The sequence below is a fragment of the Theropithecus gelada genome, chromosome 4, assembly GCF_003255815.1.
Source record: "Theropithecus gelada isolate Dixy chromosome 4, Tgel_1.0, whole genome shotgun sequence".
NCBI classification, from domain to species: Eukaryota; Metazoa; Chordata; class Mammalia; order Primates; family Cercopithecidae; genus Theropithecus; species Theropithecus gelada.
In genome coordinates this window covers 7,366,908-7,381,684 of record NC_037671.1, presented here as the reverse complement: position 1 = coordinate 7,381,684, position 14,777 = coordinate 7,366,908, and positions in this window count along the sequence as shown.

The following is a 14,777-nucleotide window of genomic DNA, read 5'->3' as shown; positions in this document are numbered from 1 at the left end:
GGGGTGAGTCTGCAGAATGTACAGGGAGGATTTGAATTCAGATGATAAGGCCGCGTGGATTGCAATGATGACAGATTTATGCACAGCGTCGCAGGACGGTCTCCAAGGCACTGAAAATGTTTCTGCAGGTCACCGCAGACCCTTTGTATGAGACATAATCTATGAAAGTTTTGAGTTCTCCGAGTTTTCTCTAGAGTAATGATTCTGAAATACTGTTGCTAAGGGTCAAAGCTCCTTTTCCCAGCCCTTTTCTTTCTCCTCTCATTTTCTGTTGGTTCCTTCTGAAAGGAAGGAGAAGCATTTTCTCACTGAAGCAACATCTAAGTTACAATGCCTCATGCTCACCGTTGCTCCAGGGCCCCAGGGTGCTTTGCAGATATGCAGTCCTGTTTAAATGAGTGCTCCAGTGGACGATAGGAAATGCTGCTTCAAAGATGGTAACCTGGATGCATAGAAAATTTTCTTAAAATAAGTGTTGACTATTGGAAAAAAGAGACAATTAGAAATGGTACCTTGACTCTATGCTTCTAACTATTGCAGTCTGCTGTATTCTGGTAGTTTCCTGATACGAAGGACATTAAGCAGTGTGTGTGTGTGTGTGTGTGTGTGTGTGTGTTTTAAATCTAGGATTGAATACAGACCATCTATTTTGGGTCTGAATGACCCAGTCTGGCAGTGGGTGATCTCATTCCATTGAACAATTTGGTCCAAAAAGCATTTCATTAATTACACTCAGCGCAACAACGTGCCCAGGAATCTGCTTCTGTGCTTGGAGAATAATCTCACTTTATAAACAACCCACTTTATTTAGCACAGGCCTTCAAGAAAACACCAGACACTGACGTGATGAATTGCTCTCTTGGGAGCAGCGGTGGGTGAGACAGGGGAGGAGGATGCGAAGTGAGAACTTGGTCCGCTCACTGGAAGACAGCAGCACACAGATCTGCTTGCACCCTGTACCTCATTGTCTAGGATAACAGGATTCCACAGCCTTGCCCTGATAGAAGCAACTCAGTACTTAATGGGTTGATGGTCCACAGTTCTTCCAAGGAAAACCCATGTTTGCTTGCTGCAGCCACGTGGAGGACAGGCAGGCTCACCACAGCGCCTGCAGGCCCTTCCTGGTCTCTCAAATTCACCGCTTCCACAAGTGTTTAGCAGATGCCTGCTCCTTGTATTAGGTGCTGGGGATACACTGGGAGAAGATTCTTGTTCTTAAGGAACTTCTGATCCTACGACAAGCCAGTGACTGGGGAGAAGTGGTAGAATGTGGAGGATTCACAGTGTGGACTCACCGCGTGAGCACACAGAGGAGGGACACTCACTGTGGGGCCGGGAGTGGAGGCTGGTGCTTAGTCATCAGCATTCATTCTCTGGAACTCTGTTGACCCCTGCTTCTATCTTTGCACATAGTAAGTTCTAATTTAACCATGAATTTGGGAAAAACCATGATCATAAGAGTTTCTTTCTCTGTCTTCCTTTCTCATCTCTTCCTCCTTTCTCTCTCCGTAGGAACAGCGGTCTTTTCTTTTTTTTTTTTTTTTTTGTATTTTTAGTAGAGACGGGGTTTCACCATGTTAGCCAGGATAGTCTCGATCTCCTGACCTCGTGATCCACCCGCCTCGGCCTCCCAAAGTGCTGGGATTACAGGCTTGAGCCACCGCGCCCGGCCTACAGCGGTCTTTTCAAAGTTAGCTCACAGGATTGGGACCAAGCCTGAGATTCCAAACAGTGTTGGAGAGGGTGGAGTGTGGAGAAGCACCTGAGTCTGATAGTGAAGTTAGAGACAGGGACCCCGAGGCCCGGCGTGATTGGAAGCAGGGCACAAAGACGGGTGTAGAGCAGAGGCTGGCCGGAGGGTGAGGAGTCTGGAGGTCAGGAGGCCTGCAGAGGAGAGAAGAACAGAAACAGGGTCAGGAAGTGCCCCGCCCCCGCCACCCCCTCCTCCGCAAACAGGACGTGCCGGACACCAAGGCAGCCTCCTGGCCGGAGCCGCACGCCTGTCACACACTCACCTCCCAGCAGGAGGGACTGGACCCCGGAGCTCACCTGAGGCCTGCAGGCAGGAGCTGGGGAAGGATGAGGTCGGGGTGAGGAGTTCGCGGAAGCACCAGCAGGCCTGGACTCTTCTTGGCGCTGTTTCGTGGTTTATTTCCCGGCTCTCAACAAGGACGTCCTGCAAACGTCTGATGCATTTGGTTTTGCGGTGACTTCTTAGAGAGCTCAGAACTTCAAGGAAGAACATTTCCTCAGGATGCTGAGGCGTGGACTGGCTTTCATCTCCATTTTCTTCAGCTGATTTCCTTCAGTGTTGTTTTTCTCTTTTGGAAAAAAAGGACATGTTGTTTGTTCGGTCACATGGACTTGTGGTTACTCACCCGTGGAAGGAGGCCACCCCTCGAGACTCTGGCAAGAGTAGGGGAAATTCCTTTCAACACCAGCCCCGAGGAATTCTCATGATCCTGGTTCCCATTTTGGTCAAATTAAAGATGAAAGGACTCAATCCAGCACTGAGGAGGACTGTAATTTTGATTCTGAGGGAGACACAGCTAGATGAAAAACCAGGCTAACCTTTTATCTGGTATGAGAGTGGGGAGGCACATCCTGTTACAAATTGAGCATCCATTGTGTGAGGAATTCCTGCTTCAGGCGCCATCTCCGAAATCAAAGCCTTGCAGGTGAGGAGAAACGACCGCCTGGCGGCAAGTTTGTGTGTTTATTTTCCCACTGAAGTCTTAGATAACTTTACTGGGTGTCTGCCTTCTTTTCGGCTTTGTGTTTTCATTATTTTAGAAATGTCATTAGGAAGAGGCACTTTCCTCGAGAAAGTTTCCAGTTGGTAAAAACAGGACAAGCTGTTTTGGACAGTCAGGAACCTTTGCATTTGAAGAGTTCTCTTCCATACCCCTTACTCCTAGCACCTCTGATACAGGTAGTTCTATGAACTTTAACACTTCTTAAAAATTTTAAATTGTGGTAATGTATACATAACATAAAATTTAACATCATATCCAATTCTTTTATTTATTTTTAAAAGGATTTATTTATTGATTTGAGACAGGGTCTTGCTTTGTTACCCAGACTGGAGTGCAGTGGTGTGATCACAGCTCACTGCAGCCTCAAACTCCTGTGCTCAAGCAATCCTCTCACTTCAGCCTCCTGAGTAGCTGGGGCTACAGGCTCACGTCCCCACACTGGCTAATTTTTAAAATTTTTTGTAAAGATGGTATCTCACTATGTTGCCCAGTCTGGTTTCAAACTCCTGGCCTCAAGCAGTTCTCCTTCCTTGGTCTCTGAAAGTGCAGGGATTATAGGCATGAGCCCCCTGTGCCTAACCTCTGGAAGTCTTTTCATCCTCCCAAACTGAAACTCTGTACACATTAAATCCTAACTCCCCACTTCCCTCGCACCACTCTGCAGTCCCTGGCATCCTCTTTCTACTCTCAGCCTCTATGAGTGTGGCTAATCTAGGTACCTTATATAGGTGGAATCTGCAATACTTGTCATTTTGTGAGTGGCTTATTTCACTTAGCGTAACGTCCTCGTAGATTCTTTGACTTTGTCTTTAAAATACGATTTCCTCTTACCATCCAAGGGCTAACTTGTTTAAACTTTGGAAAGGTCATCAATAAAATTTAAAAATATTTCCTAAGCCTGGAAATTGTAAAGACAAGTATGTATCTGTGAAACACCATATTGCTTGCAGCAGAGCAGAACATCTCAGAGGTGAAAAACCAAGTGGACCCACGCCTCCCCTGGTGAAGAACAGGCTCGTGTTAAGTGGCGCCAGCTGGGAACGTCCTGTACAGTAGGGCGCTGAGCCCTCAGGCCCGCAGCCAGGGGCAGGGGATGCTCTGCAGATGTGGCCTGCTCAGGGCCGGTGCCGGTGGTCACGCTGCTCTCCTGGGGCTGTGGCGACAGCTGTCTGTGGAGTGGGGCTGGCAGCAGCCCTGGAGGGAGACATCTGCCCGGGCTGTCACCGGAGTGAAAGAACAGGAGGCAGCTGCGCAGAGGCGACGGCAAGGGCAGGAGCAGAGGACACAGAAAAAACACCCTCGATCTCCTTGTGTGCTTTCCCCCAAAGCACAGACCCCAGTTTGGTCATCGTGCCTCCCCAAAGTGAGGGAACACCACAGAGGCTGTTCCTCCTCTCCGTGTTCAGACCTGGCAGTCTGTTCTTGGACAGAGAAGGCTCATGCCAAGGCAGCTGCGCGGCAGTGTCACACGAAGGCTGGAACAAGGGGGGCTGGGCCGGGACACCAGACCGCTCATCTCACAGACACGGCCTTTAAAAGCTCCTTGAGGTTTTTTTTTTTTATGTCTCAGTAGCAATGCAAATAATCTCTAAGAACCGTGACACCGTCTTTTTGAAAGACATGTAATTTGCTGCTGTCGGTGACACGGATTTCCCACCCGAAAGAGCCAATGTGTTTTCTCGCTATTTATCAAATCTTTTCTACTCTGATGACGAATGGAAAATACAATGGTGATTTGTTACTGTTTTGGCATTGTTTGCTCTCAGAAATGACACTGGACCAAAAGGGTAATAAGTTACGGTTGCATTCAAAATTTATTCTCTCCTGCGGGAGTATACGCACCCACATATCAATAGGAGTTGATGACTATAATGTGTGTAGCCTTTATAAATTAGCTATGTAATAATTTTCACTCTGAAAAAGCATGTTCCCATCCATCAGTTAATTTTGGCATCACAAAAATGTTTATGATGTTGTTTCGGTTGAAAAGAACGAGACTTAAAGGAGAAGTGGCTTGTCTAAAGCCCTATGGGAAGTCAATTGGGGCTAAAATATAGGTCTCCTGAGTCTTGAACCAGGGCTGTTTCTGCTAAACTAGACTTGAGAAGAACGTGTGAGAACCACAGGAAGCATGGCGAGAGATGGGCTTCTTTCTCCTACTGACTTCTCCCCAGCCCTAGCCCAGACAATCCTGAAATGTTAGAGTAGCGATTGCCTGAGAACCAAGGGGACTATTTGGCTGAGCTGTTTAAAATTGCCATTTTTAAAAGATTAAAACAGTCAAATATCAACAATTTTAAATGTTTCAAATGAATTGCTCTCCCCAGATTTATGTAAGGTTATATTTCCCATGTAGCATCAAATTGGTCTTTTTATTGGTTAATTTGGCTGGTTGCTTTGCTTTCAATTTTGCTGCCCCTCGGTCTGAAACAGCCAGTGACCTCAGATCATTGTTTTAGTGGCTTCTGTAACCAAATCGAGCCAATTATAGAGGCAGCTGGCCAAACCATGCAGTTAACCCCAAACAAGGCAATCAGGGTCATGTAAATATGACTCACAAATGACCAGCCTACAAGAATTTTCAACAGGTCTAACCTGCTCTTGGTTACTGCACATTTTGCCTGAAAAAACAATTAGATCATATTCTTTTTCTGTTCATCTGGCATACGTTTGTATGAGTTCTGGTGAGTGGGAGATTTCCAAGGCTGTTACGGGGGATCATTAGAAAATCAGGAGGGATCTTGGCCAAATGTCAAGAATGAAGGAAGGAGCAGCGAGTCAAGCTGCCAAGGAAACACACATTAGAGTCATTCGTTCTCGCCGCTCGGCGGAAGCTGGTAACTCGCTCCACTGGCCAGGCCTCCCACCATCTGGAGTGGAGTCCGGGTGCTCCTACCAGGGATGAATGAGCTCCAAGTGCAGGCAGCCTGGCATAAGGGCTGCGGCCACCAATGCTGGAAGATAGAGCCTCCTGCTTCCTGCAGACAGCAGAGCAATGAGGATGGCGCTTTGTGCATTTTCTGGTTACAAGGTGCTATTGTGAATCAGCTGATATTTTGGTGCTGCTGATTGGGAGGAGCAGTGTTTCTTAGGTGTTTCTCTGTGTCCCTGTTTCTGGCCGCGCGGGCTTCATTTTCACTTTGTGTTCCGAGTGGGAAGAGTTTACAAAAGGGCAGGGCAGAAGAACAGTGGTTCCCACAGAAAGATTACAGATGCATGGGCTAAAGTTAGAAAGACAGAAAGGGGCAGCTGCCCACGATCCCAGCAGGAACATGTCAGACCATGCTGGAGGGAAGCAAAGTCAATGGAGAATGACTTGGTGCAGTGGGAAGTCAGCTCTGTGGACCAAAATCCTTCAGCAACCCTGATGTGTAACATTTGCCGATTTCTGTGGTGTGAAAATAATCCCAGTGTGGCCAATTTCAGATTGCCAATAGCTTAACAACTGACTTGCAGAATTTCTTGGTGTTTGATACTCTTCTCTTTAGAGCCTGTATGAGTTGTCTCCAAAGAGGCACTGAGTCAGTGGCTTAAAAATGGAAATCAGGCAAAGGTATAAGCAAAGTTAAAGTGTAAGGATATTGGGGTGAGAAGCAAGTGTCTTGGGGTGGACCCATCCCCTGCCCTATTTTGTTTGCCTCCCTTTTTTGTAAGTTCTCCAAAGAGCAGCACTCCCTTGACAAATCACTGCACAAGCATCCCAGTCCCAGGTGACCTAACCCACTCAGGCCCCACCTCTGAAGTACCTAGAGCTGGTGGTCTTCCTACAGACCCCCTCATACACTTGTGTGGCATCAGCAATGTGGCATCAGCAATGCGTGCTGCACGTGCAGTGCAGAGGTCTCCTGTTCCAGCAGGCAGGCGGAGCACCGGGAGCAGTCTGCTTGTCTCCTGGAGGGAGCTGTTAAGGAGCTGTCACTTTGCTGGAGCATGCATTGGTCTCAGATTCCTCTCCTAGCGGTCTCCATGCGTCATTTAAAATAGCCAATTGCAAGAGTAGGAATTCAGTTCAATTGTGGGGAAGGTAGAACCCAGCTTTTAGGTACTGTGGGTGTATAATTCTATAGGACGGGCTTATTCAGAAATAAAGTCATATGACTCTGAGTGAAGAATTGAGTAATAATAAATTTTTCTTCCAGTTATGCAACCATTAGTGCTGTGTTTGTGTGTTGGCCAACACGCTTTTTAAGCTAGGCCTCAGTTTTCTGAGTGCAAAAATGAGTGGCAGAAATGAACTGAGGTCTGAGGCTTCTGTCTGTCCTGGCATGCTGTGGTTCTGGGACGCCAGTGGTGCCAGGGCACCATTTCCCCACACTGTTCCATGAAGTCTTCAATCCCTTTATACATTTGATTGTTGGTTTTTGTTCTCCTGGGACATCTAGTGCTCCACTGAACATCACTATTTAGCTGTGCCACAAATAAGGTATTTTTTGGCTCCACACACTTGGAGGGCACTCTGGGTTAAACTAGCACTTTACTGTGAGTCTTCCTTAGAATCTCTGATAGTCTAGGGTACATTGTGTATGTCTGTTTCCAAAAGGGAAACTTAATGCTCATGGATTCCCAAATGTTGTAACTTCACATCATCTTGTTTTTTAAAAAATATTGTATTAGTCTCCTAGTGCCACAAATTGGGTGACTCAAAACAACAGAAATTTATTTTTTCACGGTTTTGGAGGCTGGAAGTCTGAAATCGAGGTGTTGGCGGGGCCATGCTGTCCGCAGGTTCTAGGGAGAGGGTCTGCTCCATGCCCTTGCCTTTACTTCTGCTGTTGCCAACAATCCGTGGGGTTCTGTGGTGCATCAACGTCACTCCAGCCTCTGCCTTCACCATCACATGTGCTCTGCCTGCGTGCCTCTGTGCCTCTTCTTCTCTCTTATAAAACCACCAATCCTATTAGATCAAGGTCCAACCAAATCCAGTATGACCTCACCTTACCTTCATTACATCTGCAAACACCCTATTGGCAAATATGGTCACCATCACAGGTGCCCGGGGTTGGGATGTCACCATATGTTTTGGGAGAACACAGATTCAGCTTTTAACGTTTCCTAAAAGTGGGACTCCAATGAACAGGGTTTGGGAAATGCTGTCCCCAAAATTGAAAATTTATTAATAATTAGGATTCACTAACCAGATACATGATAAAACCTTTAGGCCAGGGGTTCTGAACCTGATATCAAGGGGTTCATGGTCTTGAATGAGAAAAAAATTATATCTTTATTTGTACTAATTGCTAAGTGAAATTTAGCATTTCTTTCATGTATGAGCAGAGGCAACAAACCTCAGTGATATCAATAGTACCTGTGAATTTGTTACCAAGAGAAATCGCAGATATTTTCCTCTCACACTGTAGTTGTTGCAGATATCTTGGGATGTCATTTATTCTCATTACCATTTCAAAATCATAGTGGTTATTAGAGCTGCCAGTAGACCTTATTTAATGTGTTAATGAGGAAACAAATGTAATAATGTAAGTATTTTAATAGCTGTATTTCCTATTAATCATTTGTGTTTTGTTTATTGAAAACACTATTCTGGCCTGGTGTGGTGGCTCGTGCCCGTAATCCCAGCACTTTGGGTGGTCAAGGCAAGAGGATCACTTGAGCCTAGGAGTTCGAGATCAACCTAGACTGTATAGTGAGATCCCGTCTCTACTAAAAATACCAAAATTAGCCACGTGTGGTAGTGTGCACTTGTAGTCCCAGCTACTTGGAAGGCTGAGGTGGGAAAATCACTTGAGCCTGGGAGGCAGAGGTTGCAGTGAGCCATGATTGCACCACTGCACTCAAGCCTGGGTGACAGAGCAAGACCCTGTCAAGAAAAAGAGAAAGAAAGAAAAAGAAAGAAAGAGAAAGAAAGAGAAAAGAAGGAAAGAAGGAAAGAGAGAGAAGAAAGAGAAGAGAGAGAGAGAAAGAAAGGAAGAGAGAGAGAGAAAGAGAAAGGAAGAAAGAAAAAAGAAAGAAAGAAAATGAAAGAAAAGAAAAAGAAAAGAAGAGATCATAAGCTTTACCAGCCAGCCAAAGGGGTCATGGCCTAAAAATGTTAATAGTCTCTGTCCCCAGTTATGGCTCTCATAGCCCAAACAGGCCGGCTTCCCACAGAGGGTTTAACCAAGAGATACACAATAGCAGAATCTTTCCATTTTTACAAGTAAAATATAACTGATAAATCAGTCAAATGTGGGTATCAAAATATTTTATTTGTAAATAAAATATCAAAATAGGACAAAATATAAAAATAAAATGCACATAGGCACAACAAAATGTCCTGCACAATAATCTTCAATTGTTTTCACTGTATTCTTTTTAAATAGGTCACATTACCAAGGAAAGATTTGTCTAAATATTGAGTTAATTTGGAAACTCTCGATATGCCTTGGAGTATCTGAATCATTTACCAGGAAACACGTTTTGGTGCGTGTATGTGTTCAAACATATCAAATAGTTGAACATATTCTGTTCCTGTAAGGAATAGACCTGGGTTTGCCCAGGATGGAGGGGTTTCCTGAGACATGGGACTTTCCCTGCAAGAACTGGGAAGTCCTGGGCAAATGGGGAACAGCTGGGTCAATTTCTCAACTTCGTGTATGAACATGGTTGTGCTGCAGCCAGAGTTTTGGTAGAAACCACCATGACTCAGAGTCCCCCAGAGAAGATCTCAGGAGCACTTTGGCCTTGTGAAGGCCACATTCCAGGCAGCTCTGCCTCTGCACTGTCACAGAACCAGGCACCTCACGTAGTCTTCTGAGCCTGTTTCCTCATCTGTGAAACACGGAGACGGCAGTGGGTGCCCTGCCCCTCCCAGGGCTCCTGGAGGATTCCAGTGAGATAAGTGTTGTGAAAGCACTTTGTAAACTGTGCGCGTGCTGCAGAAATGCAAAGCACAGAACAATTCTTTAATCTCAAGTGGCAGCAGCAAAATGGGTGTGCATCCATGGCACACTTTTGTATTACAAGAAGGATGTTAGCCCGTCCCTTTAGTCTTTTCTTTCAGGGATGCTCAAACCCCAGGTCCCCTATCATTAAAAGCCCAGCAAGGCTGTGGGGAAGTAGGCCTGGGGTGTCCCTGGGCTTTTGTCTGTCACCTCCTTCCCCTCAAGGTGTCCCAGCGCCCTCATCCTTCCTCCTCTCCAGCCAGACTCTCCTCTTGTATCCCACCCAGAGCCTGCAAGCATGATCTGTCCTTCAAAACATGCCTACTGTATGCAGTTCCTACTGGACAGGAGTCCTCGCTGTCAGCTGCATGTTAGAGCCACCTGAGGAAGCTTTCACTGTCCCCATGCTGGGACTTCCACTGATGATTGCATCAGAATCTCTGGGGAAGGGCCTCAGACACCCCAGGTATTATACTGTATAACTTGGATTGAAAATACAACTTGAGTGTTGCCTGGAGGTTAACTAGAAAAAGGACTCCCCATTCTTCTGTTAGCCAGCGATGTTGTTATCCCACCTACAGAGCCCTTTGCTTGAATCCAGGCAACCTAGAAGGCTCCTGAAGTCTTCTCAAAGAAGTGTTTCTTGCAGGTCTCCAGTGCACCTCACCCTGGACTCCACCGACCCTCATTACGTTCCCGGGGATGACGTTAACCTCATCTTCAGTTGAGAAAGCTGAGACTCAGCAAGGTTCCTTTTAACTAGGGAGGGGCAGGGCAGTGGTTTGAAATGAAGCCAGGCACACCTCCTTCCCCAGAGCATCCAGCGCCTTGCTGATGGAAAGGCCGCCCCTGCTGAGAAATGTACCTGTGCCTGGGCCCCGCAGGTCACACTGGAGTCCTCACCTCCATTTCCGCATTCTGGTGCATTTGGAAGAGGATTTCTAGAGGTGGGAGAGGACGTGTAACTTCCCCCACCTCCTTCGCATCTTCTCACAGTTGCAGCCTTCTCTGCTTTGCACATTCACAGGGAGGAGAATGGGCAGCACTCCCATGGGTGACACACGGCCCTCAGCCTGCAGGAGCATGCACACCCCAACAGCACTCGTTCCGCAGCTGCAGCCTGCGCCTTCCTCACCCCGGGCCCCTCATCTAGGCTGTTACAGGGGAACTGGAATCCACCCGGCTCAGGGCTCAGGCACTTCTGCAAGAGGCTGTTGCCCTAGGGTAAGGCTCTGACATTCCAAATCTTAGGCATTCAGTATTTTGGGGGGATTTGAAAGTCCTTACAGAAGGCACCGTCCTATTGTGCCCCAATGAGTCCTCCCAAATCCCAGTTTCTTGCAGGTCCCCAGTGTACCTCACCCTGGGCTCCACCGACCCTCGTGATGTTCCTGGGGGTGACGCTGGCCTCATCTTCTGTTGAGAAAACTGAGGCTCAGCAAGGTTCCTTGAAGAGCCACTCCTTTCCCAAACTATGACATCCCTGAGTCCTGTGTTGAAGTGTGTAGAATCCATGATGATTTGTCCATTTGCCTGTTGTCTGGCATGATCCCTTGTAGAACGCCATAATAGAGCATGATAATAGAGTCCCCTGAGGCCTGGAGTCTTAACTGCATGCTGTCGGGCCCAGCGCACGCCCGTGTTCTTGTCAATGAAATGATGAGTCTCATCTTTTCCTCACATATTTCTACAGGACTGAGGTTGGGATCAAAAAATTGATTTTTGTACAACAAAGCCCATCTGACAATGTGTGAGATCATTTCATTACTGTCACTGGGAAAAACAATTTTGTATTGGTCTGCTTTCCAATATGGCAACTCACCGAGAGTGAGACATATAAGGAATGCTTCAGTTTCTAAGGGACAAGTTTGGAGAGAGAATTCCTGCCCATAGAGGTCATGTGGTTGAGGTTGAATGCTGTGGTGGGAAGCTCCTGGTATCCTGAGGACAACCTCAGAGTTTTGGGAATTTGGAGAAGGCAGTCAAAGTGGGGAGGAAATAAAATTCAAAGGGAAAAGAAAGATAACTCACTTGTTTTGCATTTTGTCAACAGCTCCCTCACTTGTTTTGCATTTTGTCAACAGACAGGCGATGAGGAAATGGCAAGCCTTCCAGAAGCTACTCTGTGTGTGTGTGTGTGTGTGTGTGTGTGTATGTTTCAGACTTAGCAGGAGAGGATGGGCCATTGACAAGAATAACATAGACCAGCAGGCAGGGCAGACATCATAGGAGAGGCCCTGAAGGACAATAAGGAAGCAGGCTTGTGTGCAGCTGGGCCTGGCCTCCCTGGTGTGAACTGGCTGGCTGGCACCAGGCAAGGTAGGCTGGGCCTAGGGTGAAGTGGCTCATAAGGCCATTAGAGCATCTGTCAGGCCCAGCACCCAGGGCTTGTGCAGTGGGGCAGGCCCTACCCTTGCAACCGTGAGGGTGAACTCAATCCAGGGCACTTCCTTCTTAGGGGGCCACCTGTCCGTTGAGACTTCAGGGATTTGAGCACCTGCTTTTTCTGGCATATCTTCTGTGGTCGTGTGGACACAGTATTGGCTGTGGCCCAGGCTCTGCCCTAGTTGTCTTCCCGACAGACTGTGTGGCCGTGGGCAAGTCGCATCACTTCTCTGGGCCGCCACATCCTCTTTGATAAGACGATGAGGTTGACCTAGATGACCTCTAGAATCCCTTCTGACTTGCTGTCGGATTGCTGTAGGATCCAAGACTCGTTTCTGAGACAATATTGAGAGGAGATATGGCCTATATAGCTGGATCCTGTGAGACGGGGGCTTACAAACATTCTGACGCTGTACAATCTTCACATTAAAGGCAAATACTGGAGTATGGCATTTCTCAAAAAAAAAAAAAATTAACATTACCATATGATCCAGCAATTCTACTTCCTAATATATACACAGATGAATTGGAAGCAGAGTGTCAAACAGGTATTTGTACACGCATGTTCATAGCAGCATTACTCACAGTAACCAAAAGGCGGAAGCAAACCGAGGATCCACCAACAGAGGAATGGATTAAAAAAAGTGACATATCCACACAAAGGAATGTGATTCAGCCTTAAAAAGGAAGAGCATTCTGATACATGCTACAACATGGATGAACCTGGAGGACAATATGTTAAGTGAAATAAGCCAGGTACAAAAGGTCAAATACTGTATGATTCCGCTTACATCAGTAATCACATTCCCAGAGACACGAAGTAGAATGGTGGCTGCCAGGGACTGGGGCACTGGGTAATAGGAAGTTATTGCTTCATGGATGCAGAGTTTCACCTTGGGAAGATGAAAAATGTTCTAAAAATGGTGATGGAGGTTGCACAACAATGTGAATGTATTTAATGTCACTGAAATTTACACTTAAAAATGGTTAAAATTTTATGGTATGTATATTTACCACAGTACAAAAAGCATGGCCAGGTGTGGTAGCTCGCGCCTGTAATCCCAACACTTTGGGAGGCCTAGGCGGGCAGATCCCTTGAGGTCAGTAGTTTGAGATCAGCCTGGCCAACATGGTGAAACCCCATCTCTACTGAAAATACAAAAATTAGCTGGGTGTGGTAGTACATGCCTGTAATCCCAGCTACTCAGGAGGCTGAGGCAAGAGAATCACTGGAACTTGGGAGGTGGAGGTACAGTGAGCCGAGATCATGCCACTGCACTCCAGCCTGGGTGACAGAGCGGGACTGTCTCAAACAACAACAACAAAAAACCCCAAACCAACCAACCAACCAACCAACAAAAAACCCAAAACAAAAAACAAACCAAAAAGCAAATACTAGGATGTTTATGTATCTTAACATTTTAAATTTAGTATAAGAAATAATGGTAAATATAATTTGTGCTGGCATATAGCCCTCTTGTTTGATATGAGTGAAACTAATCATTGAATAATTAATTAAAAAATTAAAGTGGGAAATTACTAAAATGATGCTTCTGTACTATATTTATTCACCAATCATCAGATTCTTTCTTCGTACTTAGGTTTGCTGAGAAGAATTCAGCATGGTCTTTCTTACATAAACCACACTCAAAGTACATCATTTACAAATTCCAGTTTCAGAGTCTTTAACATAAAATTTGTTAGAAATCTTATAGATCTTAAAGACACTTATGAAGAACAATGAATGCAGATTCCTTCTAGGTTTCCTGACCCTTCCCCAAACCCAATTCTTTCATAATTGCATTGCCTCACCTAATTCCATATCTGTATTGAATCTGTATCTATATCACTATCAGTCTATATAAGTGTTTAAACAACTCAGCTTTATAAAGTTTTCCCAAAGCATTTAAGTTATTATGGAAATGACAGTAACATTCACAACCTGCTTAAATGGGCTTGGGGACAAACACAGTTCTCAGTTTGTAAGCACAGACTCAATTAGAGGAACAGATGTGTACAGCACACTGTAAAATGCGTGGAAAGACAAGCGTCAGGTGGGCGAAGACAGTTGCAACACGTAAACTGACAAATGACTAGGATTTCAGATATACATAAAGAACTTTACTAAATTAATAAGGAAAAGAAATAACCCAATAAGAAAAGGGGCTTGTTGGACAAGCACAAAACCAAAGAGGAAATTCAGATGACCAACAAACATGAAAAAGCGGCTCAAATTTATTAGTAATCAGGAAAATGCAAACTAAAACTACAATGAGATAGCATTACATAGGAGACAGGAAAGAACTGAAAATTCTGAAAATACTAATTGTCAGCAAGGATTTAGAGCCACAGAAACTCTAGCAAAAGTTGTGAACTATGAATGCCATTTTGGAAAGTAGTTGCCCTATCTATGAGATTGAATATCCACACACTCAGAGATGGATAAATTCCTGGAAAGAGACAACCCTCCTAGCTAAAATCAGAAAGAATTAGATACCTTGAACAGACCAATAACAAGCAACGAGATTGAAATGGTAATTAAAAATCTACCAACAAGAAAAAGTCCAGGACCAGACAGATTCACAGCAGAATAAGTCCAGGACCAGATAATTCACAGCAGAATTCTATTAGACATTCAAAGAAGAATTGGTACCAATCCTACTGACACTATTTCACAAAATTGAGAAAGAGGGAACCCTCCCTAAATCATTTTATGAAGCTAGTATCACCCAGATACCAAAATCAGTAAAGAACATAA